Source organism: Anopheles coluzzii, chromosome 3 (assembly GCF_943734685.1).
Source record: "Anopheles coluzzii chromosome 3, AcolN3, whole genome shotgun sequence".
In the NCBI taxonomy this organism is placed as follows: Eukaryota; Metazoa; Arthropoda; class Insecta; order Diptera; family Culicidae; genus Anopheles; species Anopheles coluzzii.
The window spans coordinates 15327878-15353052 of NC_064671.1; the positions used below are offsets into that span (position 1 = coordinate 15327878).

The 25175-nt window shown below is 43.3% G+C and overlaps 1 protein-coding gene across 2 annotated transcripts in view; it reads left to right on the forward strand.

The window, feature by feature from the left end:
• LOC120960219 (inositol-pentakisphosphate 2-kinase) overlaps window positions 1–25175 on the forward strand; it is a 111971-nt gene that overhangs the window by 30201 nt on the left and 56595 nt on the right. For both annotated transcript variants that reach the window (XM_040384269.2, XM_040384271.2), the window contains exon 2: window positions 12761–12825. The gene's annotated coding sequence lies outside the window, so the exon portion shown is untranslated. The remainder of the gene's footprint in view (window positions 1–12760; window positions 12826–25175) is intronic.

Genomic DNA, 25175 nt, shown 5'->3' on the forward strand with positions numbered 1-25175 from the left:
TTGCAACACCAACCCATTACAGTTAGTATCTAAAACAAATACACATTGTTAATTGTACACACGCCGATAAATTCGCTCCTCGCAACTCCAGTAGCTGGGTGTAAAGCGTATCGACCTAAAAACAATATCAACGAACGATGGAAAAAATGCACAGCAAAATCAAACAAACCGTTGTAAAGTACATACGCCGACACTCAGGCGATGCGAAAATTAATTTACCATCCCGATCTGAGTGAGAGACCCACTTTTACCCATGCGTTTGCACTTCAACCTTGTGCGTATCTCCCCTGCGGTATCGTGCATGGGCAAGCGTGCAGGCGCGACAGGGTCTGACGAAAAACCCTTGAGCGTCTGTTGTTTGTGCCGAGAGACAGCCGCGAAGTTGACACTTCTTCCTCGCTGCCTCACCCGGTCTCGTACCCGTGTATGTGCTTATCCACCACCTCAACGGCAAACATCATCCTCACCTTGGTGTTGTTGATGGTCGCTTATGCGTACGCTACAGGGCAGAGGGATGTGTCTGTGGCCCTTGCTTATCTATGTCGCTCTCACTCTCTGTCTCGCTCTCTATCGCGTTAATGCGCAGAAAGCGAACCGTTACAACAGCGCCAGTTTGCGCGAGTTTAAGTAAATTCGAGTTCGAGTGTGTGTTATCAATACTCTTGAATCAGACGGAGGAAATAAACAAAAAAACATTGCATATGCGCAGCAAGAAATAGAGTGGACACATACAGCCCACTAAGTGTGCGGTGTAAGTGTGTGCAGACGACATATCAATATGGTTATTGTGGATTTGAACTAGCTCAATGTGTGCAAGCGTACGGCAGCTGAAAGTGACATTGTGTGACATTTTGTTTTAAGGTATATTTTCGGAGTTGGTACACGTTTATAAATTGATCATTATTTGTCTTGATCAGGGATTATTATGTTTCGTTCTAGGACTGGGTTTGACCGATCAGGTATTTTGATCTTCTGTGATCTCTAGAAAACTAGAGTCAAATTTAGAAAAATCAGTTTAAAAATAAGTTGTCATACTTCATTAAATCCCATAGCCTGTGGGATTTAGGGATAAAATAACGAAAATTTATTTCATTTCGTTCAGTTTTAGTGCAGTTTGTTAGTGATTACCAATGACTAAATAATTATTGAAATACGAATGACGAACGAAAGGACGAAAAAACGATTGAATCCTGAATTGCTTAGGCAGATATCTCCAAACTACTCATTCACGAAGGAACGAACGAACTGGTTGGAGGGACGAACGTTTGGATGAATGAATAAATGACAAAATGCTTATGCTCGTTTTCGGAAATTGCCAATTTTTTATAAACGAAAATGTGAGACTACAAGCATAACAATTATAGTTGATCGGCTCAAAACCTTTGCTAAAGAACGTAGGAACTGTCTTGCTTTGCTGGTTCCTTTAAAATTGTCCTGTAGTTTGTTCTTAAAAATGGTTGATTTCCCCAAATCTTAGGATTAAGCGCTTGATGTTATGCTGTGGATTTTTCCAAATAAGTAAAGAACTTGTGACTATTTGATGCCTCAAAGGTTTGTAGATCGAAAGATAAGATGCTGTATATAGAATACTGTAAAAAAATAGATAATTAATTTAAAATCAATTTAAAGCTATTTTTCTTTCTGGGTTGATCGCATATGCTCCAATGAATTTTAAGTTAAAAAAAGCCCATTTTCAGTTTCTTGTAGTTATATTTTTCCCTCACATATCCTGTGAAACCTCTAAACCCAAAAGCTATCCGTTAACGGAAATCGTTGACATTTCACTGAAATTCCTAACCGTGTGACCTACTGGTAAGGAAGGGCTGCATACGAAAAAGGAAATGTTGACTTCAAGACCAGACCACCGGCCAGAAATGGGAGGACGGAATTTCGTCAAACGGCAACGGAAAAGCGCGTAATGAGGGGCAGCAAGGATGGCAGAAAGGATGAGCCCGTCTACCTGACCTTAAAGGGATTTCTAATTTACATAATGCACATATCAATTCCATCCCAGGCACACCAAACACACTGACCTTTTTCCATGATTGGCGGGCACATATGCATCATCAAAAATGTTTTTCCCATTTTGTATAAAGACATAACTGATGTTATTGTTGGTTATGTTGCCTGCCCGTTGGTGGTAGTACCTGGAGCAGCAGTCGCGCGTTTGGACAGGGGGTAGGCATCTTGACTAACGCGGTCCGTTTGTTTGGTTGACGAGGTAAAGTAAAGGTTTCGTTTGACTTTCCACCCGTGTCAGGCACTACTGCGCAATTACTACAGGACGGAGTTTTGTTCGCTTTCGACAGGGGATAAGTGATCGGACACTGCAGGACACAAGGGTCCCAAGGGTCCTCGCGCGCCAGGGGAAGGAAATTGTAAAACGGTTAACAATTAAAGTGCGGGTTTCGTTTTCGTTAGTTTGTTTTTACCTTCTCCAGCATGTTGCAGCTGGACCGTTTGCCTTTCGAGCGTATCCTGGTGCAGCTTGTACTTTCTAAATGTAAGGGCTTGTTTGTTACTTCTTATTGGTGAAATAAAAGTCCCTCAATTGTTGGTTCGCGAGTAATCCTGAATACATTAATTTTTGGGATGAAACAACAAAATTTTAGCATATTTTACTTTGCATTGCGCTTCGAATTGTCGTTCAGTAGTGACACGATGGAGTTGATAACTCAAAATGATGATCATTGTACCATGAACATTAACATACGGAGGATCTCTTTCGTGCCCAATTTAACGTTTTTCATCATAGAAGGAAAATGGTTAATAATTCCAAAACGGGCATGTCAGGCTTCAGTTGCTCAAAAGTTGCAATGTAACGGACTATAATAATACACATACACACACAAAACACGCACACATTGAATCCACAAACTCTACGCCCAGAACGAGGGGGAAATTGAATTCTTTGCCCGCTGCGTCCGTTTGTGCCCGCCGCCATTTCGGTGCTTCTCGTTTCCTGGGTTTGCGTATTTTCCAGCCGTTTTCAACGAACGCGTCTGTTAATTACACTGGCGTGTTGGTGGCACACAGCGTATGCAGCTACGCCCTGCATCAACCGTTCATGCATGCGTCATGCATGTGTCCAATTGAATTGCAGCCGCTGGGAAAAAGAGACTCTGAAGCCAATGGAAATGGTCAATTTCCTGCGAGTGGCTGAGCGGGAGCGCCCGCGAGTTAGGAACATTGTGCTTGGGCCCCGCCGGGTTCATGCTTCACTTCATGTTTCAATTTACGGCCGTCGTCGTCATCGTTCAAGGAACAGTTTTATTAATTAAAAATGTTTTACACATATTTCTGTTGTGCGTGGTTCGATGTCACAAGCGCGTGGTAGTATGTAAATACTCTGCTCGGTGTGAAGAGGAATACCCATTTTTTGTTAACTTTGCTCCAGAATAAATAAAAAAAACGCATCACCAAGAGAAGCCATTTTGCTGCTGTTGGGTACACTCGCAGCTCTTTATTCCCGTTTCCCATCCAAGGGCCCGTTCCTTTTACTCACGATTCCATCGTTGTGGGCGTGTGAACCTTCCACGATACGACACAACTGCCCAACAAACGGCCACATAAAGCTGGATCTGAGCGCGAGGACTCGTTCATTGCTGGTGCTGCTGCTGCTGCATGTAGACCTTCAATGGGTTCTTCACTTTTTTCCCCCTTCCTTTCGGTTCGTTTTATTCCCGCGGGATATAGAATCACTTTCGCCATCGAGATACGATGGCAAGGGTGTGTGTGGAAAAAGGGGCTTCAGGGCCATGGGAACCACGGTAGAAATCCTTCCCATCATCAGCGGCGCGATCGCAAGGGGAAAGCGGCGTATTTCGTCATGGCGGTGTTACAGATTTGATGGAAGAATAATGCGCTGGCGAGAAGTGTAGTCGAGGATTTGTTGGAAGTTTGAAGATACATCATCAGTTTTGGGGGTTTTTGTGTCCGTTTCTCAATTCCCAGAGCAGAAAAATCAAGTTTAACACTGAAAATGTTCTTTATTGGTGGAAAAATATTCTTAAAAATCTAAACAATCACCATTCTACACCAAATATGCCTTAAACTCCCTTTGCTTGAGACTGCTTAAATTGTGCATCAACCGAAGAAAAGAGAAAGAAATTGTGCTCCATTCTACGAGCAATGATTTATGGAACGTTCTTTGCTTACGACGACGATGCATTTCTTCACGCCCTTGTACGTTTACTGTACGTTTTGCTGCGCTTTTAAGCTTGTGCCTAGCATACAATGGCTTCTTGAGGAACGGTCTCGTATGCGCCTTTTATCGCGCTGCGACACAGCGCGCGCGCCGCTCAAGTAAGTGATTGAGAATGGAATTGCGGTCGCGCGAAGCTTATTGATGGTCATTGCATCATCATCATCGTCACCATTAATGTGTGAGGCTGGTGAGGTAGATGAAGGCGGTGGAATGGCAACACCAAAGATTTTGAAGGTCTCTGTGTGACTGTGTTTGAGATTAATTGTTTGGCGTGCGAGACTATCATTGGGCTTTGTCGCCGGTAGAATAAGGCAATGGACAGTTTTGGTTTTCGGTACAGCCTCAGCAGACTGTATGCTGCGTTGAAGTAGAGGGACCGCAGGTGTGTGTTTGAAGTAACGAGCAACCACAGGTAGTGAAGTGTACTGATGAGGTACACTGCTCCATGTGTGTGCTGTACATTAAAAGATGATTAATGGCGATTGTAAGCAATTGGCGCGGTGGCATGGTTTTTCAACGGTTTGTTTTGTCCCGAAGCCGTAATTGGCATCAATACCTGATGAGATGATGTCGTGTGCATTAACGTATGTTTGCCAAAGGCAACATTGTAAACTGTTCTCAAGTGGGTTGAAGTGGGCCGGAAAAAATGGCAGAATCTTGCAATTCTTAGGCGAGATAAATTCATAATCCTTGAATGTGTTTCTTTCTTTGTTGAGTAGCTAAAATCTACCATTATCTTTGGGATATCCTAGGCTGTGGAAAATTCAGACTTCTTAGTCTGTCTATTCGATTGTCGAAAACGATCCGACGAGAGGAATTTCAGTTTGCTTATATCAAAAGATCCTATTGTAAACCATTTCATTTACACTACAGTAACCGTTCAATATATATTGTTGTAATCCTTAGGCGATCATTTCTAAAACCAGTTACAGATCCCCTGTGCTGTATCCATTTTACCTACCATTTTGTTCAATTTATCAAAATGAAACCTGTGAAGCGTGTACTTCTCTTACACAACCAATAGTGAATGCTATGCGGGCATCATGCCCAGTTTTTGTGTTGCGTATGCCCGATAAGAAGGTACAGAACCCGCCAGAACAACCCTCCGGCAAGTAGGGAACGCTAATTTAAACAACCCTCCGTCAGTTGTGTGCGTTCGAATTCATACGATCGTAATGCGGGCCCTTCACCAGATCCTTCACGGTCTCGGAAAACCGTTGGATGGATGGAAGGACCTTTTTTTCGATGGTTCCAGCAGGGGTGTCGATGCGTTCGGCATTCGAAGGGTGCCTAGAAATAGATTTCCACCACGCTCCTTGGTGGAGTGTTATATCAGGCGCGACGTTTAAGCTGTGCCACTGTGTGTGTGTGCATTGAAGCACCCTGTCGAATGTCCGCCGGATGTCCTGTCTGGGTGCGCTTCGGTTGTTGTCGGTTAAGGGATTGGGTCGGGTGAGTCTTGCATTACACCCTCATAAATGCACCGTCCCTGTTCGCTTGGTACATGCAACCAGGTTCCCTTGATTGATCGGTCTCTTTTCCATGTAGACGAAACGCGCACCTCCTCCACGCAGAGCGTGCAGCACGAAGGAGAGACCAGCTGCCTGCACCCAATGACAGTGATAAGCCGTTGTGGTGCCTGTTTTTGGCAAATTATTCGCGCATAGGGAACGATATTGAATATGTGTGTGCGTACTTGCATATGGAAGAAAATCAGCAGGAAACAACTTGGTTCAATGGCAGCAGCATTTGTGTGTTGTCCCCTAAACAGCGTTAGTTTCCGTTTTTGTTTCTCCGCTTCTCTAACTCATCAGCCAGCCGGCCGGTTCGGTCAAGGGGTTAGATTGTTCACACGCGGTAGGAATTTCGGGGTTTGGCACAAACCAAGTGTGACACAAAAGAAACGAACGTAATGGTTACCAACTGTGCATCAATAATGGTGTGTGCGTGTGTGTACTTTATGCGTCTTCCCTTTTTCAAACACACCGCTGCGTAAAACTGTACATATTGTTCTTCACTCTTGTGCTTGCTGGATTGAGTTGGCTTTGTATTACATTATGGTAGTTTTTATTCCGACAGAATATTAAAGTTTTCAATGAGGCACCAAATAAGGTAACATTTGAGGTATTAAGGAGAACACGGAGATATAATAACTCTGTATAAGTGCTCACAGACGTTTGAAGCATTACACTAGCTAAATATTACTTCTAAGTCATCCATTTTTTGGGAGTGTGCATTAGTTGATGTACCACATGTACCTAAGGTACCACATGTTGCCAGTGTTGATACATTTTCGCCTCTAAGGTCCCGATTTTCTTGATAGTGTTTGTAAAACGTTGCTTCTATCGTACCTGGTTTTGGATTTCCTGACAAATTTTAGGGGTTTATTTTGCTGAAAATGGACATAACAATCGTAAAATTTAAATCCTAATTCTTATAATTCAGTGCTATCGAACGTAACAAATGTGTGACTTGAATTTAAGAATTTAGGATATCTTAGATTCAGAAACTAAATAAAACTATGCAAACCAAGTGATTAAGAGAAACTAATGACACCGATGTAAACATGCCTTAGAGGCGGACATTGTGAAAGGCTTTCAAAAATGTACGATTCCGAAACAAAATGGATGAGATAGAGGCGAAATACATCCACAACAACAGTAATCACAGACAGTAACTTTCGATCTTAGGTCTCAAGGAATTCATTTCAACTGTTATATATTGTAGCCACATTGTGTAGAGACATCAGAATGATTCTAAACTTCTCATCAACGTAGACATAAATGTAAACCATACCATGCCTTGTTTAAGTACATCTTACAGTAAGACTCATTTGTCACATAAAACTTCACAAATTGCACCATATCTTTATGTCTAGCTCTATGATTTAATGTAGAAATTAACAACATTCTTCTAACGTCAGAGTGACCTTGGTGGCCAGAACGAAACCTAAGTCATTTTACGTTCTTCCTCTGCTCATCGTCTCCCTAAGAGAAGAAGTTTGACGCACAAAGCACAAATCGCTTCCTCCCCCCAATAAACACAGTGAAAAACGGTGTAGCAGTTAGAAATCGCCTAGCGCGTATTCTACGTTTCCTGTGACTGTGCCTGTGTGTGTGTGCCCTGTGTGTGTGTGTGTGTGTGTGCAAACCATAAATTAGACAGCGAACAGTGTGTGCAGCGATCAAATCAACGCGCATGAGGCTCGTACCCTTTCCAATGGGCACATTTCGGGCTGCACGGCAAGAACCCTGGATAGGTTCTTCGTAACCGGTGGACATAGAACAACCATCAAGACTGGCGCAAGGGGAGCTTTGCTTTATGCTTGAAGAGCTTGTAGCATTCCATTTTCACAGCGCTTTCCTGAGCCGGTGGTGTGGAGAGAGTGGTATGACGAGTGGAGTTCCTTGGGCGCGACTTCACGAAAGCTATGAGGTGGTGTGCTATCTACGAGAAGTTCGAGGTGTGCTTAGAACACAACAATTTACGAGCAGACGCTGGAAAGCGTTTTGTGTACCAAGGTTCTCTAGTGTTGGTGTGTGTGTGTGTGTTTGAAGAACGAGCCAGCTCTTCTCTACTGACGAAGGGAGTGTTCCGTTTGCATTTGTTTCCTTTTAGGGCTACTCAGGACTTTGACTCGTGGCAGGGAATGTGACTGTTAGCTTTGACACTAAGGTGTGAAAATGTGAAAAAGGTTGAATATATAGAAACGATGAGGCTTTGCTGAGTGAAGAACCGAGCATTGGATTTTTGTTTTTTTTTTTTTTTGGAGAAGGGCAAGTTCTTTTCAACTCAAGCTTGAAGCGCGTACGCAAATGCCCTCCAATTGTTTCCGACGATGGTGCCTTGGTCGTAAACCTCGACGGCTCCTAAAAGGTACGCTTCAATAGGCACCACACTCAATGATGTATTCCATTCGGACATGGCCGAATACCTGAAAACCCATGGACGTTGGGGTCTATGCAGGTTCACCTTTTGGGCTCTCGTAGACCTATCCCATCACCCGCGCTTTAGCTGCGTCTTTGATGGCCTTCGTCGCAGTCCACCTCCGTGGGCAGTCAACCATTATCCGCCCACGGAGTGTGCACGATGATGATTCATCCAAAAAAAAGGCCGTGCGGCCTTTTAATGCAGCGGCGTGCTCTCGGGTGGCGAGTCCCCGCCATGCTTCGTAAGCTCCGTAAGTCCGTTTGTAATTGAAAGCCATAGCAGTAGCAGTTATAGCAGTCGCTTCAATCTACCGGCGCTGTCTGTTGGTGCGGTGTTTTGAGAAGCTACTGCACTTTCGTTCGATCTTTGCACACAGGAAGTGTGTGCGGTGCGTGTTTATTAAAAATCCGCAAAATGAGTCATCGCGTTGCCTTTAGATTGGTTTCGCAATCAGTTTGTTGTTTTCATCTCCGTTTTCATCTCTGTTTTCGCCCGAAAGGTGATCCTACCAGGCTGCTGCCAGTCTAATAGATAGGAAATGATCCGTGTGAATGACGTGGGCCGGTGGTGGAGGACTAGCCAAGCGCCATGGCTTGATGGGGTGGCTGAGAGGGTTATATGATCTTCAGGTGGCAATAACATAACCGGTTTGTAAAAGACTGCGGTTGTAACCGATGGATAAGGGATTATATATCCATATAAGCTTGAGTTCCGTTTATTGTAGCAAAGTAAGGACTATTTGTTTGGTTTTTTTGTGGTGGTTAAAAGAAAACAATAGCAGTAGGATTTAATTTCATAGTGATGTAACGAATACAGCTACAATCAGCCTTAAATTGAATGTCCACAATAAACCTTAAATTGTTCGCTTTCTTAAAAAACAACCACTTCCAACCTCTCTCTTGTGTGTCTCGATCGAAACTGCATCGATTTGCATACACGATCCATGGACGCAGCTCCACCACCCGGACACATCCGCAACTCGCTCATCGTGTCAGACCACTCTGGGGATATGAGAAAAAGACTGTCTGTGACGCATAACCTTTTGCTTATGTGTTTTCGCTCGCGCAGCAGCAGCCTCGCAAATTGTGTGTACATAGAGAGACGGGAGGAAAATGAAAACAATGCATTCGTCTCTTCCATTCAACCACCACCCATCCCCCACCCAGAAAATGGGGTAAGACATCATGAAGGAGGAAGTAGTGAACCCTAGACGCTGTCGCTTTATTTCCCACTTCCACCACTTCCAACGAGCGCGAACCAGGAAGAAGGGCTTACGGCGGCTCAGGGCTGCCTGTCCCTGAGTGAGAGAGATGGCCCAAATGACAGGAAACTCGTAATGGTCATTAAAGTAAATATGTTAAGCAAATACACACACACACACACACACACACACACACACACACACACACACACACACACACACACACACACACACAGAAACATACACACGTACGTACGTGCACTCTCTTACCATATGGAGAACCATTTCTCCCGGAACGAAACGAAGCTTCGAACCGTTTGTTTTTTTTCCCTGTCCGTTTTTGTGTCCGTTTTCCGTTCCGTGTTGTGTGTATGTTCTCCATGGTTGCGGTGCACTTTGGTTTGGATTGGTCGGCGAAGTGCGTGGGGAGCATCGGGAAGAAGGGGTTAGGACGTTGGTAAAAAGCTTAAGACGCGGTACAAACGGCGCACAATGGTGTGTTGTGCACTTCGTCGATGATCAAAGTGATGCTGTAGCTGAAGTTGAAGTCGTTGCGGGTGGTTGAGTTCAGGTCGTCGTCGTCGACTACTACTTTCTTTTCCCTCTATCGAGCGCACACCAATACACTCTTACACTCTTCCTCAGCTCTTGGGTTTGGAATAAGCGAACTGAGTGACTGTGTGACCACATTTCACGTTTTGGTGGCGCTACAGCTTGCCCCCTCCCCGTCATGGTCGCTTGAACTCTTGACTTGCCGCTGCAGTGCCGGGTGGTTAAGAAAAATTGCAAGAAAATCAAACATGTACAACCGCTGGATACAAAAGCAAAGCCTTGGGGCGGAAGGGATTAATACATGCTTCAGGGAGAAAAGGGGTAAAATGGTCTGACTATGGAGGAAGAGCTACAAGATTGTTGTGTTTTGCTTGCTGGTGATGTTATTTTTTGCCCAAGGGAAAGAGTCAGGGTTTTGTTTATGAAACACAGCAGGCACACACCCAACCTCCCTTATTTGCATGGGCGTGCAAATTAGTTTGGAGACGAGATTCTTCGAACGCTGCATCATTGAGCGTTTTGTTTGTTGTCTTGGAAAGAATCGCTTAGCTCCTCTCGGATATGTACTCGTCGTGTTTTTCATGAGAAATTAGGTTGTTTTGTTCGTAAGAGATTTATTTAACGAACAGTCACACCGGTCACTTATGCTAATGCTACAGATAGCCCCGAAAAGTTGCCATAACACTTTTTAGAGCATCGAAACTATAGAAAATATAATGCAAACCTCCCAAAAACTGATAGAAAAGCCTTCTTTTTTTACTACACAAGCTGTGTGGTTAGCGTAGTTTCTCCAATTAGACCATATAAGGGGCACTTTTGTGAAAGGATAAGTGTGTGTGTGAGAGAGTGAGAGAGTGAGCGAGACAAAAGTGGTGCTGTGAACTGAAAGGAGTGATTGATTTCATATCCGCGTGAAAGGAGGATTTGGGTTTTGCAGCGCACCATCCGGCGATGGGTTTTTAAACGCTCTCGCCCCAAGTATGACATCATCCGGCTGCTGATATTTTTGATGATTTTTTTGTCAATATTGTCGTATTTTTTGTTTTGATTTTAAATGTGCAATATAATTGAAAGTGGGCAGTTCTTTGTATTTTCAATACTTGTTTGGTTGTTATTAATCAACATTATTGTTTTAGTTAAAATGATGTATTTTCATTTTCTTTGTTAAGGGTAATATTTTATGTATATATTCTAGTTTTGGTGATAAATATATTGACCATAGTAATTAATTAATGTGTATCTAGTATAATAGCGCAATAGTGGTGGCCTTTATAGAACAAACTGATCTAATCAAAGTTTAAAGAAGTTAAACGGGTCATTATAAAGAAGTTAAACGGGTCATAAAGAAGTTAAATCATTTTTAGAGAAAGTGATGCAAGAATATGAACTATCTTTTGGTTTATATCTCTTTTTGCGGTTTGTTCGGTGTAATGTTCCTGTTTTCTGTTTAATTATATTATTGTTATTATTTTTACATCTTGTTTTCTTGAACACTCACTACGTCATTTGTGTATTTGTTATACTCTACTCGTATCTATTCTTAAATATTATACACATAGTTAGATAGAATAATAACTATCATTTTTACTTTTTTATGGTTTTCTTTTTTCTTTATTTAGCTACCAGACATTCGTAACTCATAAATATCATCAATACAAACAATAAAATCAAAAAAGCGTCATGGATATTTAATTCTATTCGTACGTACTAGTGATGGGTCATAGGACTCTAATAACGGATCGACCGTGAGTCTGGTGCAGCTAGGCTGGAATCGATTCCGACCCATGGGAGCAACGAGTTCGGTAGGTTCAGTAGGTTTGGTTGGTACATACGAGTTCAATAGGTTCAATAGGTTCAATGGGTTCAGTGGGTTCATACGAGTCTAGTAGCCTTAATAGATTTGTTGAGTGTCTACGAGTTTAGTAGTAATACAGTATAACCTCCCTGGTACGATCGCGTGCTAACTAGGGAGTTTGCACTCTATAGTTGAGTTGTTTGACAGACGGCGAATTAAAAATAGATTGTTTTTTACATTTCTATTCATCACTTTTACCGCCTGTTCAACAACCCAACCTCCTGAACTCCTATGCAAATGCACCTACTGAACTCCTATGCAAATGCACCTACCGAACTCCTATGCACCCATCAAACCTACTGAACTCATTTGACACTACTGTATCTACTGATCCTTTTGAACCCGTATGCACCTATCCAACTCGTATGAACCTATTGAACTCGTATGAACCTACCAAACTTGTACGAACCTATTGAAGTCGTTGCATCCACGGGTCGGAGTCACATATGATTTGGCGAACCCACTGAACCTACTGCAACCAAAATTAAGACCCGGAGCGCTCCGGATCGCGTTCGGATGGCTCCAAACTGGTAGGTTCGGGTCGACCCGCCCACCACTAGTACGTACCCGTGGCTTGTTTCAATGCTCTGGCACCGTGTCTCCGTGTCTCTGCTAACGAATGTCAACGTCTACCAAATGATGTAAACAGATTCGTCAGCCTTAATCAATTCGTACGTTTCGCTCTGGCAACTGGTGTGCGCGCGAGGTCATGCCGAATGTTAATTGCTTAGTGACCGGTTGAAGAATTAACAGTTTCGGGCGACCGCATCGCCATGGAAGCCATATTTTTAGCTTTATTAGCAGCAGCGCTAAGTGGTGGACTGTTTATTTAGGCTGGAAAAGGTGTTTGGGGGGCTGTGTGACGCGCGTACGTCGTAGACTTTACTTAAGGGGCTTTCTGTTTGAACACTGTCGCAGCTAACTGTTTTTCAATGTTTTGTCAATCCAAAGTGTGCTAGCGAGCCGATAAGTAATCAATTTTTTTTTTCAATTTATTCCCAAATTTTCTTTCCAGAAATTGAATCTCTTTTCTAACAAGGGTTGAAGAACAGACGGTCGCAGTCACGCAACAGCACCAAGGTAAGAAATACATCATCTCCAAAGTGTGATGCTAATAAAAGCAAGGGCCAGTCAATAATACTCCAGTGCACAAAATGTCGGAACGCTGGCTGATGTTGCCATCCACGAACACCCTTAAAACGAGAGACACAACCACATTAGGCGACTGAGAACAACACACACACACATAACGGGACGACCTTTTTGGTTTGTATTTCTTTTTTGTGCTCTGTCAAACTTTATCACGCTGACCTGATATGTGTGTCTGCCAGCGTAAAATGCCCCATGCATATGTGCGATACAGAGACCGGGGCGAGACAGAGGGTCATCGAGAGTCGAAAGAGGCAGCTTGCTCTGGGGCCCTGTCTGCCATCGGAATCAATCAACTTCCTCAATCAAGCGAGCAATTTCCTCCGGCCGGCGACGACGATGCTCTGGCAAACGACGATCGCCTCACAAACCTTCATCATCACTGTATGGGTGTGTGTGTGTGTGTATGTGTGTCTCAGTCGCTGTAGCCATTTTATGCTCTCCCATATGTGTGCCTTTTTTGGAGAAAGACTTTTTAATGCTTTCGCTCTGCTGGCATCATTTTAAATGGATGTTCTATCTTTTCACATCCCGCAGGGTCCCCACATCCCACGGTTGTTTTTCTGATGATGATTTTTTTTATTGAATAAAAAGATCACTTCTCTTTTAAAACTGTCTGAGCCCAACAGTGTTGTACCAATTGTTCGTACAGCGTAAAATGCTTACTTTTTGGGTTTAACCTCCGCCTAGAATGTCAACATAAAATGGTCGGGCTAGCAAACCGCGGAACGATGGTGCATAAAAGTTGATCGTTTTGCTTTGTTTGCGGCCTCCTTGGTCTGCCAAGCGTTCGAACCTCTTTTCTCTTATCGAAAAAAAAGTATGTATGTAGCACACAGGCAACAGCAGCAGCAACAACAAAAAAACCGATTCGAAAAGTAAACCGCAACTATCGTGATGTTCCGAGCGAGAGCTCCCCATTTCTTCGTGCTGAAGACGCCATTGTACTATCGTAGGTCTGTTTGCTGCCGGAGACAGCGGCAAAAGCGAACCCTCTTAGTAAACCCGCCCGCTTGTTCCGCTGTGTGTGTGTGTTTGGTCGATGTTAAACTTCAAAAACAAGTTGCTGTAGTGTATTGCATCGTGCGTTGTCTTATCAATGACACAGAATGATAAGAGTTGCGGAAATACGTAGGGGTAAAGTTGTTTTTTGCTGTTGTGGTCGTTGTGTTCTTTAGCTCGTGTCGGTCTTCCCCTCTTTCTCTCATGTTCTGAGGGTTTTTTACTTAGTGAAAAATGTCACAAAAACGTAACGTTGTTTAATTCTTTGACATTTTCATCACAACCGCGTCCGCGTTTGTTTGGCACGTGTGTATAGTCGGTGTGTGTGTATCAGTGATGGGAAAAATGAAGATTTTGTCAGAATCGATTCCGGCTAGCTTCAAAGTTGTCTGGAATCGATTCCAGATAGTAGGTCTGAAATCAATTTCTGGAATCGATTCCAGAATCGTATTTGGCTTCATAATTGGAATCGGATCCGGAATCGGCTCCGGAATCGGCTCCGGAATCGGCTCCGGAATCGGCTCCGGAATCGAAATCGGTTCTGGAATCAAAATCGGTTCTGGAATCAAAATCGACTCCAGATTCGCAATTGGTTCGGAAATCAGAATCGGTTTCGAAACAGAATCAGTTGACTCCGGAACTGGTTCCGGAATAGGCTTCGGAATCGGCTCCGGAATAGGCTTCGGAGAATCGGAATCGAGTAGGTAAGATTCCGAGCTCCCACCACTAGTGTGTATGACTTCACAATAGAGCATCGTGTTCTATTGCACAGACTGCTGGGCAGCACCATTATTAGCACAGCAAAGCGAAACGATCTAATCTCGCGTCCCCCTACCACCGCGGATCGTGTGACGGCAGAGCAGTATTTAAATCGAGTTTCACCGGCATCTCGTTTGCATCCTTTATGCATCTCCGTGCCGATGCCGCTGAACCGTGTCATGCGCTATCGGCTTTCCGAATCGCGGCTGCCCCATTGTTTTTGGGTCCACAGCGCAGGAACGGGGAAAGGGCGAAAGCATCATCTGCCGCCCGTGTCTTCTCTTCATTGTGGATCAACGGGGTTTGTTGGCTGCGCCATTGTTATTGTATCGAAATAGTCGAGGAGTGGGGACTGTGTCTTGACTCTGACTGGCGTCTGCCATTTCTCAAGACCCACCGAGAAGGGGGTTGGTCGGACGGACGGAAGGGGTAGAGCGTTTAGTTGTGGGCGGTTTGATTGTTTTTGTTTGATTTTTGCCTCCTTTGCCTTTCACCTCTCTCTCTCTCTTACGGCATGCCATTATCCGGGCCGGCGTGTGATGGTGGGTTGAAAGTGTGTTCGGTGTGGTACTCTAACCCTCCCCCCCATGGGCTCTATGCTGTAGATTTTCCACAAACAATTGGGAAAGGGTCTGGCGTGTCGCGGCCAACGGGTTGATCTCATTTGAAAAGGGGGCTCCGGGGCGTGTTACTACAACACCCACCCAGACACACCCTAGACACTACCGGTTGATGTTGATGGTGGAGTGGCATGTACAACAACAACAACAACAACAACAACAAAAATACATACTAAAGTCAGTCCAAACTTTCCGATTGTGTACAACTTTCTTTCTGCATTGTTAGTTAGAAGGTCATTTGTTAGAAAGGCGATTATCATCTATCAAGATTAATGCGTGTACAAGGTTCGGGATAGGTAAATGCTATGTTTTATATTTTGTTTAATGTAGTGTTTTTTTTTTAATTTTGTTTCTGTTAAACTTGCAATTGTTTAGTATTTTATTCTGTTAGTTTTGCTGTAATAAGAAAATCAATGCGTATCATAGTTATTTGTACTAGTATATTATTTTATCCCATCTGTTTTATTTATTTATATGATAGCTTTTGTTTAAAAGAGTTTTTTTTATGAACATGAACTTCAATTGTTCCGCATTTTTATTCTCTGATTTCTTTGATTGCATTGTGTAAACGATGTTTCATATTTCAATACTTTTCTCTTTTTTAGGCAGATGTTTGTTTGTTTTGTTTCATTTCTATTTGTGAATCCAAAACTCTAGATCTGTTTATCTCTTTTTTGTTTATTTATTTTACTTATTTAATGTTGATTATGACTTTTTGCTATCCGTATTGTTAACACTTGTAGTAGCAACGATTTATATCCTTCTCAAAATATGTCTCCCTTGTTGTTTCTTTTATTTTTTTATATTTTTCTGTTTTTTTGCCGTCTTAACACTTTATTTTGTATTTGTATTAAGTCAAGTTTCAGTTTCATTTTATTTATGATTTATTCATGTTCTATTGTTAGATTTTTTATTCTTCAAACGTATAGCGTTTATTTCTCTTTGCTGTTTCTGCTGTAGTGTTTAATCAATCGATTCATTCTTAATTATTTTTTCTTCTTTCTTTTTTTAATTTAAATTCAAACTTTTTTTTATTCAAATTCAAACTTCATTGAGTTGATTTTATTTATTTATTTGATTGAATCATAGCCTCTTCCCAATTCTAATTAGGCCCTGTTAGGTCCTGTTATGTTTTGTTTCCTTGTTTATTTTTCTTCTCCCTTAATAAACTTCTCATTATCTTCTTGTTTCAATCGCGTTTTGTTCTACGATGATGTTTCATGTATGTCGCTTCACATTTCGCTGCTGTATTATTTATGATTAATTTCATGCTATTACCAGATATCTTGCTTTCCATCGAGAATGATGCAGATTAATCTATCGTCATTAGTATTCCGTCATTATACCCCTCCCCTAACTTGCATCACTTTCATCGCCCGCCCGGTACAATAGCACTCAAAGTTTGCCCTTGTGTTGGTTGTGTGTGTATGTGTGTATTTTTTATGGTCGATTGTTTCGATACGGGAAGAGGGACACTTCTGGGGCACCAGTCACGTTATTGTTGAATATGGTATATTAAAAGCATATCGAGCCAAACGAATTGCTTCACCGTCATTTAGAGCTGAATGGTCTGGTTGTGCGGTGGTGAGGTCGGTGTCCATCACGTTCCCGTGGTCAAATTATTTGCTATCCAGCCGCGGGCAGTGGAGGTCACACTTCACAGGCCGAGAGAAAGAGGACCACGGCACCAAATCACGGTCACCAGCGCACGGTTTTGGATGACAAAAGTGCCCGCCATTGGACGAGCTTTTTTCGCTTCTAATCGATACTTTCATGGACCCATTGTTAAGTGTATTTGACCTTTTGCGGTGAAGTGAGAAGCGGAACGGTGATAACTTAAAATCGCCTTTTCAAACACTGCTTTACTAAATGATTGTAATAAAAACAGGAAAGAAGGGGACCGCCAAAACGTTGAACTCAACTCGAAACGGTACCCAAATTTCCTTATACATTGCTCCGGGGCATTAGGCAAACCCTAGACGGGGAGATTGCAACAGACACACACACGTACGGTGGCACGTTGCCAATAAACGTTTGAAAACACGGTTCACACCTTTTTTCTCTCTATGCGCGGGCTTTGACCGCGCCGGGGACCTGGGTGAGACGACATCGCACCACCGTTTCACCTTTTTCCAGTGCGTCGTGACCGGCGCTCAGATTGCAACAGGCAGGGCAGCAGATGAAGCGGAGTGGTGGGGGTTGGAAGGCATAGGGCTGAGACTACCTCCACTCGAACCAATCTATTTCGGATCAGTTCGGATCGGCGAAAGGATTGCAGTGGAGGAGGGGGTCCCCAGCCCCCCCCCATCATGTTCCCCAACCGTGAATGGGTTGGCCATCGTAATGAATCCGGTTTGGTTGGTTTTCGGATCGTATCGAAACCCAAACGCAGCGCTGGCCTGTCTGTGGCCCCGTCGATTCGAAAGGCACGAGCGAGACATGGGGTTTGCTTCGTTTTATACCTCTCACACCACCCCGCCCCTCCCGCCGTATTCGCCTCATGGCGGGGGAGCGTGCGGTTTGATTTGGCTTTTTCTCAAGATTTTGCTCGAGCCAAAGCGCAACCGCGAATGGTAAGCAGGATGGATGGGTGCTGCTTCTGCTGCTTTACACGATCGCCCATCTCACGGATTGTGTATTGAGGACATTGGGGTGATACTTTCGAGATTAGAGACGCGCTCGCACACACACACACACAGAGCGGCGACGGCCCATCTCGCGCGACAAGCAATGAGAAATGCGGCCTAGCGCTGCAACCCTTTGTGCCCCACCTCCTCCCCTCCCTCGAAGTGAGTGATCTTTCGAAGGGCAAATAGATCTACGGTGGGTGTGCTGCAGTGCAGTGTTGATTTGTTGCAGCGATCGATTCGAGTTTTGAAAGTACGAGAACTGTGTACGGTGCAGTTAGATTAGATAGAGAGCAGAGGCATCGGATGGAGTGGGGTAGAAGAAGAGGTTACTGACCGATGGTAGATAGTTTGAGTAAACCGTTTTTTTTCTTCATTTCACTTTTTGGGGGCTCCTCCGCTGTACGCCGTAGTAGTAGTAGTAATACCATTCCGTTTGAAGGGCTTTGATGCAACGGCAGCTGGACTGTTTATTATTTGCTTCTCAATCAAATGCTGTCAGTGATTGATAGTAAGCAGTGATAGAGAAAACTGGTACGTCAATATTTTGTTGCGACCATTTTGTTTGATTTGATTATGAATTGTACAGTAATAGATAGGACTGAAGTGATGCAGTGATAGCGAAAAGCAATTCCATTTTTTTCTGTCACCGTACATAACCGTTGCAGTGAGTGGCATCGTGCACAGAGTAACCAGATGTTCATTTACGTCATTAGTTAATAAACAACGTAGGTATGAAATGCAATTTTAAAGGTTTCATCCAATCGCTTGAAGTTTTCATCATATATTATTTTACAAGGATTTTATGATATTACGTTTGTAGTTTCTTAATCTTACAATTATGACATTACATTTAGTCAAATTCAATCATGTTGCTTATTCAATCATCTCTTGAATTGATCTTTTATTAATCTGTGAAACCTGTATATTCATATGACTACTGCACATATTCAGAATCTCGGGGTAAATAATGTCATGATAATAACAACAGACAATCCGTTCAAATCACTACTAGTTACATAGATACTGGTTTCAGTTGGATATCTATAATGCATCTATACATTCATCATGTATCCTCAAGATAGAATAAAGGAATTGGTAGAACAATATGTAGAAAGGTTCAAATATGTTTGCAGAATTCGAAAGATCGCGTCAGTAAAGTAAGATCATCCAAGAAGATATGACATATAATATATACAAGAAGTTCCAAAAACCATGCAGACACGATTTTATGAATGTCGTGACCAATCAAACAAACTTTTTGAGGCGTACGGATATTCCCCAAAAACCTCCTATCTGCGAGGAAGGACACTGCCTAGGGCACGGGAGTATTGGTGGTGGAGAACATCCCCTCAAAGAATTAGACATCGTTGCTTAACACGGACATGTTGAAGTTCTAAAATAAATAATTGGCAAAATCTCTCAGGCGGTATTTAACATAATCCTTTGGTCCATGGACCTTCTCTAATTCGTCCTAAGTTTCCTTAGGTTCTCGTGCGTTCTTCTCATGCGGAAGATGTTAAAAAGGATTTGTGGCTGCTTCGTAACCGGTTAGATCTTTGTTTCTAAAGGAATGAACGGAACAGGAATTAAATTGCAACCAGTTTTTTGTGCAACTAGTGCAGTAGTGTTAAAAAGTATGAATTAAGCTAGATAATTTTGATTCAATGAAAATGTTGATGTTGTTTTGCTTCTACGTGCTTCTATGATACAAACGTTATACTAAAGTTACTTTTCAGTTGAACTTTAACATCATAATCAGACCTATATTTCGTAAAACACAAAGCGCAACTTAGCTAAAGTACTCTCTAAACGTAACTTTACGGCCGGCAATGGGCGCATCTCAAACCCGCTCCAAACGGCTTATGCTGCGCTCCGTTAGCGAAAACAGCAGCAGCAGCAGCAGCAGCATCTCGTATGCGTTCACTTAGGCGCTAGCGGTGCAAATTTTCAGCACGGTGTACGGTTTCGTAACGTACAATTACGGCGCACCGGGCCAAGCCGAGATTAGGGAACCAGAGCAGACCCCCGAATTGAGTCCGAGCCCGAGAAACTGGTGCGTGGTAGTATTATCGCCTCCCGGAAAGCGGCTTGTACCTTCGGGACGGCGGAAAACGTACATACGCAAACACACACACACACACAGACACACACAAACAGCAGATCCACACATGTTTTTGTATGTCTGCTGACCCGGTTTGCCGCATCTGCCTTCCATCTCCGGGCGATCGGATTTTCTACCGAGTAGTAATGAGCGTCCAATTTTGCACCACCAATTGCAACAAACGCCACTCCTAATTTACCTCGTGTTTGTGTGTGTGTGTGTGTGTGTCTATTGAGCACCGAACAAGAGTGTCTGGCTTTTCGTGGTTTCCGCGAAAAAAGCAAAAAGAAAAGAAAAGGCTACAACTCCCCAAACCGCGCAACATTTGCGGTGATCAATTGATCGTTGAACCCCCATCCCCCGTGCGGGAAGGAGTTGGGAGGATAAATAATCGCGCAGCATAAAAGGGGAGCATGTGGAGTCGATCTCGGTGTGGTTTAGACAGACCGTTTTCGATAAATTAACTTGATTGCGGTGGGTGCACGAATGCGCTCACCTCTGCGGCTGCTCCGGCTTCGACTCCGGTGCCAGATGGTCGATAAAAAGGCTGCTGCCTGGCTAACGATGCTTCACTTACTCTGCTGGCTGCGCATGGAAAGTGAAATTATTCCGCCACTCAAAAAATCGCCAATCGGTCTGGTCTCGACGATCGCGCAACGGACGGATCGTTGAAAACGTTGAAATCGCGAACAGCGAGCGTAAGGGATGTCCGATTAGGAGGTGTAGTTGTGGGCGTCTGATTTCGCCGCCGCCTGAGACCTTTCCACGTTGGGTTGTGCGGTCAACTTTCCAAAAGGGACGTTGACATGGAAAGCGTCCGATGGGAACCCCACAGGGGGGGTTATTTACGATCGTGCGGGAAAGGACACTTACCTAGGCAGCGGAGTGTTGGTGGTGGAGAAAGCACAACAGATTGCATAACATTTAATGCACTGTAGCAGTATGTCAGAGTGCATTCGTGGCGGAAAACTGCTGCACACATTGCTGCTGGATAGGTAACCATTACCGCGTAGTTGGTTAGACTATGAATCAGTAACATTTCGTGTAGGAATGCAGCTATGTATGAATGCTAGAAATATAGGGTGGCTATGGGAACGAACTCAACTTGTATGTTTCATAGCCAATCTTTAAAATATAGGGATGAGGTAAGTAACCAATCACACGACATGTTAGGTACCATTGGTGTTGTTGAAATGTATTTTACGGTATTTGTTTAAGTAGTTGACCTGACTAGAGAAGCCCTGTGAGTTCCTGATACTTTCGGAGAGAACAATCACTAGTCTCTTGATGTTCTAAGTTAGAAAACTGAAATTTATGTCCGTCAGTTATGCTGAAAATCGAAAATTGTGTTGGTCGACGTTTTTCGGTATGAAAATAGACTTAAAACTTTAATAACATTTAAACCGTAGTTCTCAACTATTTTAAAACCCTTGTTGCTTGTTTGTAGGGAGTGTTGACATAATTATAGCCGCCAAGCATCAATCTCTCTCCTGCTCACGGTCTGCTCACGCTGGAACACGTCGTCGTGGCATGGCCCGGTCATCAACTATTCTCCAGGATGCTCGGTGCCTGGCTGCAGCCTCCCATCTATGTAGACACCCAATCTCCTACATGTCTCGCTTCACCTGATCCAGCCATCGAGTTCGCTGTGCTCCCCTGTGCCTTATGTCGAACTGAGGATCGCTGTCGTGCACCTTCTTGGTGCGGGGCATGAGTCCGACATCCTCATGACATGCCCCAGCAATCATATCCTACCAGCCTACGACACCGAACCTTCGGTTCATCCTTCTCCTTCAACCTTCATGCTCGAACACACCGCAAAAGATAGTCCGGAGAATGCGTCGCTCAAACATGCCCAGATCGTTTGCATCCTCCGCTCGATTTGAATAGAGGACCACCGGCGAATCAATGTGCGTTATATATCTCATATTTTGTGCGGCCTCGAAGTCTTCTGGATCTCAGCAGTCGGTGAAGCCCATAGTAAGCACGATTCCCCTGCACAATGCTCTCCGAATGCTCGCAGCTGATGTCATTGTCCGAAGTAACGACCGTCCCAAGATAGCAGAACTTGTCTTCGTCGCATTGATACTCAATCCAATTCTTGCTGCTTGGCGATGGAGTCGGGTGTATGCCTCACACAGCTTTGCTGTTGTCCTGCCGATGATGTCGATATCATCCGCGAAGCCAAGATATTTCGAGATACCGGTATAGGATCGTGTCACGGATGTCTTTGTCTCGCCCGCGCTTCGAATGACTCCTTCAAAGGCGATTTAGAAGATATTGAGCCCATGAAAGCGCTTTAAAGTTATCGTTTCTCGTCTGCTTTTGTGTGGATTCAAATGTTTTTTGCATTAATTTCAAATGTTACATGGTAGAAACTTGCATAAGCAGTCCTCAACAGAACCTGGGAAAAAGGAAATGACTGACGAAAAGTAAACAAGAATTTGTAGCAATAGACAAAATAACCCACACCAAGAAGCACGCAAAGAATGTTTTTTTTTCATGGACTACATTGAGATTAGAGAACAAGTTACGTGCCTTAACTTTACTGTGGCTTTATCGAGTATTTTCCGACTTTACTTCTGAAAATTGTTCACCCACCACTATCCTGCTTAGGGCAAAAATAAAACAACCAAAAACTGATTTGGCATCAGGGAGAAACTATAATAAAAAAAACTCCTTCCTGTGGAAATTCACGTCAGCCTCAAGCTCTTATTAACAACCGATTGCAGCGAGATAATGGGCGCGCTTGTGGCGTGTCCTCAGAGCAGCAGTAACAACGCCACCACAGAATGCAAAAATGCAAGTACAAGCAAATAATCTGTGCCCGGCAAACGTACGGGTCGTGAACGTGACCCGCGGTGCCGTGCCGCCTGCTACCCCCATGATGATGAGGCGGTCGCACAACCGGGAATAGCATTGTTGTCGATTTGCTGGGCGCATGGTTGGCCGCATGTGCTTATCGAATGTATCGCCATCTTTCTATACATTGTGCTGTCGCACGATCCGGGTGATAATCGCGGATCGCGTACACGGGGCGGATGATGCGGGATGCATGCACGTAGTCTGGTTACAACCTGGACATAAGCAAGGTGGGTTGGGGAGGGAGAGCTGAGGAAAAATGTAGCAACTATTTTAGGTAATGGGGGGCGGCGGCGGGGGTTTGTAACGGACAATTGCGCACAGCGTAGTTACAACACAATTGCACATTCGACATGCGAAAGGTATTTGCTGCGCAAATGGATGCTGTTGTTGTTGCTGTGAGTTGTAGGGAAAACGTGGCTATTTATGATATCAATTAACTGCATTTAGCATCTGGATTATTTAACGTTCAATTATACCAAATTTTTAAGTAAGATGCAGGTGAAAGTGCATCCAAGCTGAGTATTCTGAATAGCTAAAACGAATAGTCTGAGCAGCTTGCTATGCGGCTGATGGTAACGATAAACACAAAAGTAGCACGGACACAAACACACTGACACAACAGGAACATATGATCAAAATGGAGGTGAAAGAATAAAGGGCACAACATTAGAAAAACAAAACAAACCGTACTGGCGGAACGAAATAGAATACACCGTGCAGCGTCCGCTGAGGGGGGCAGAAGGATCAAAGAAATGTTGGAGAGACGAATAAACCAAAAAAAGCCTCACACATTAATGCGTTGAAATGCGAGACCACAGCATACACATATACATAAAACATAGGCCGGGATACCGGCTCAGTCGCCATGTTGCCAGTGCAACTGGAGCCACCAGTCCACTCGAACACACAGGGCAGGGGTGAAGAAAATTCAAAAAGTGGAAGAAAACATAAATACACCAGAACCGGAAAATATAATCGTTTCCTTTGCAGCTGCTGCTACTTTTTTTACAGCTGTGTTGCGGGTTGCCTTTGTGTATGTGTGTTGGTGTAATGAGTTGGCTCTTTTTTTGTTTTGGTTTTTTTTTGTATTGCACTCTGGATGATTTTAATCGACTGTATCCAACTCGATGCACATATACACGCCCGATGCAGGAACATAAGAGAACATACATTACACAGAGGAAAGCAGACGGGTGCAGTTGCATTTCCAGTGGGCATATGGTTAAGCTGCTGTAAGGTGAGGCAGTCGAAGACTATCAATTGATTTAGTTAGTTACCGGTTTTTTGTGGTCTTACATCGAGATGAATGCATTTCCTGTTTAATGGAAGTTGATGTAGATTGCAAAACCAGAAATATATTCAAGAATGTGTACAAAAAGGGCTTTTGAAGGGCAACGGTCTTACATAGAGCTGGTATGGAATAATTTTAACTAGTTTCCATTGAGCTGGCTGCGACCTAATACTTAATGGTATGGTTTACTGTTCGAAATAGGTTTATACCCCGGTTTCATCATACGTAGCAGCTATCAATTTGTCAAATATGATCCAATAGATCCTAAGGTCTAAACCAAAGACGGTTACTATGTTGAATAAAAAACCATACCATAACGTCAAACAGACTAGTGTATTAGTAATTAAGAATTACATTGAAGATAATTTGAAGAATAGAAATATGAAGTATGAAGCCCTAAAATATAAACAAACAATCGTATTCTTTACCACCAGGTTTATTAGGCTTAAATATTCCATAAAGGCATTGGTATTCAACTCCAAAATAAAATCTGTTGTAGTCATTTGAACTCCGAATCTTGTTTATTCCTGGTGTAGTGCAAGGACCATGTGACTTTTCATTAAAGATAAAATATTCGAGTCATGTTTTGATACACGTTTTGGAAGCTTTACATTTTTTATTACATTTTGATTTTTGGCATAGAAAAGCCCATGCTGGCAAGACCATGTAAAGATAAGATATTCTTTTACTGAATAAACTGAAATTTTATCCTCTTTTACTGTACAGTATACCTTATACTCTTATCAGGAATATTGGTCTACAGTTGCATTTACTTAACTCCAATTTCTTCATAGCTTCTTTCTCGCCTTACATACATCTTCTACCTTGGTGCTAACCTTCTTGTTAGGACTTCTAAGAACCTCCCGTAGACTACCTGCCACAGCGCTCTCTAACAATTGCACCATGGCTTTTAATGCACCTTCAATGGCCGACACTACACCAAAACACTGAAGTATCTAAATTTGGCTTCCCAACTAATGATGAGCTGCAGACTCCTCCGGGATGTTTGTTCC